At 37.7% G+C, this 936-nt stretch overlaps 1 non-coding gene across 1 annotated transcript; it reads left to right on the top strand.

Moving 5' to 3' along the window:
• Positions 1 to 598: 598 nt before the first annotated feature.
• On the top strand, positions 599 to 705 carry LOC120156269. Its single transcript, XR_005519052.1, has one exon. It is a non-coding gene; the product is annotated as a small nucleolar RNA R71 (small nucleolar RNA).
• Positions 706 to 936: the final 231 nt, after the last annotated feature.

Here is a 936-nt window from a genome sequence, read left to right as displayed (position 1 = left end):
ATTGGCCTTGATAGTTTTTCCTTTGCTGTGGTTGTGTAGCCTGATGCTGTACTTGAGGCTGCGACATCACTTGCTACTGATTCTACTACTGCGTTTTATTGTAATACTATGGTTGAGGATTGGCAACATTATGGCTTCTTCAAGACAAATTAGGATGATTTTGAAAGTTGACATTATAAGTGTTGCCATAAGAATTGTCAATCATATTGTAATTTCTCACATAGAATTTGAACTCGTGGTTTTGAGGGAATTCTTTAAAATTGTGTTTATCTCCACAATAAATACAAGAAAGACTTGATGTAACTTTTGCCTCATAGATTCCCCCTAGTTTTTGTAGTTTCTTGACCATATCCTTTAGTGCTAAAATTTGGGAAGCCATAGAATTGAAAGCATCCAAATCCACTACTGTAGCATTGCATCTTCCAAACATGTTTCTCGTATTTGGGTATTGGTAGTCATTGTTCGATATCCTCTCTAAAATATCATAGGCTTCATTATATGTTTTTTCAACAAAGCTCCATTTGCTAAAGTGCCTACCACCATACGAGTGTGCATGTTTAACCCATTATAGAACATCTCCATTTGTGTCCAATGCGGGAATCCATGCATTGGACACTTGCGTAATAAGTCCTTAAGTCTTTCCCATGCCTCGTACAAGCTTTCATCTTCCAACTAATTGAATGAAGTGAGGTCATTTCGAAGTTTGTCATTCATGTTTGGAGGGTTGAATCGTAGTAAGAACTTTTGTGCTAGCTCATTCTAGGATGCTACAGCACCGACTGGCAGCGATGTCAACCAAGCTCTAGTTTTATCGCGCTATAAGCAAGGAAAAAAACTTCAGGTTTAACACTTCTTCAGGAACACCTTGTTGAACAAATAAATTACAAACTTCCAGAAACGCTATGAAGTGCGCACGAGGATTTTTGGTAATTAACC

The sequence above is a fragment of the Hibiscus syriacus genome, unplaced genomic scaffold, assembly GCF_006381635.1.
Source record: "Hibiscus syriacus cultivar Baekdansim isolate YM2019G1 unplaced genomic scaffold, ASM638163v2 tig00111213_pilon, whole genome shotgun sequence".
Taxonomy (NCBI): Eukaryota; Viridiplantae; Streptophyta; class Magnoliopsida; order Malvales; family Malvaceae; genus Hibiscus; species Hibiscus syriacus.
The sequence above is the reverse complement of the archived record's forward strand: the minus strand, read 5'-3'. Positions and strand labels throughout refer to the sequence as shown.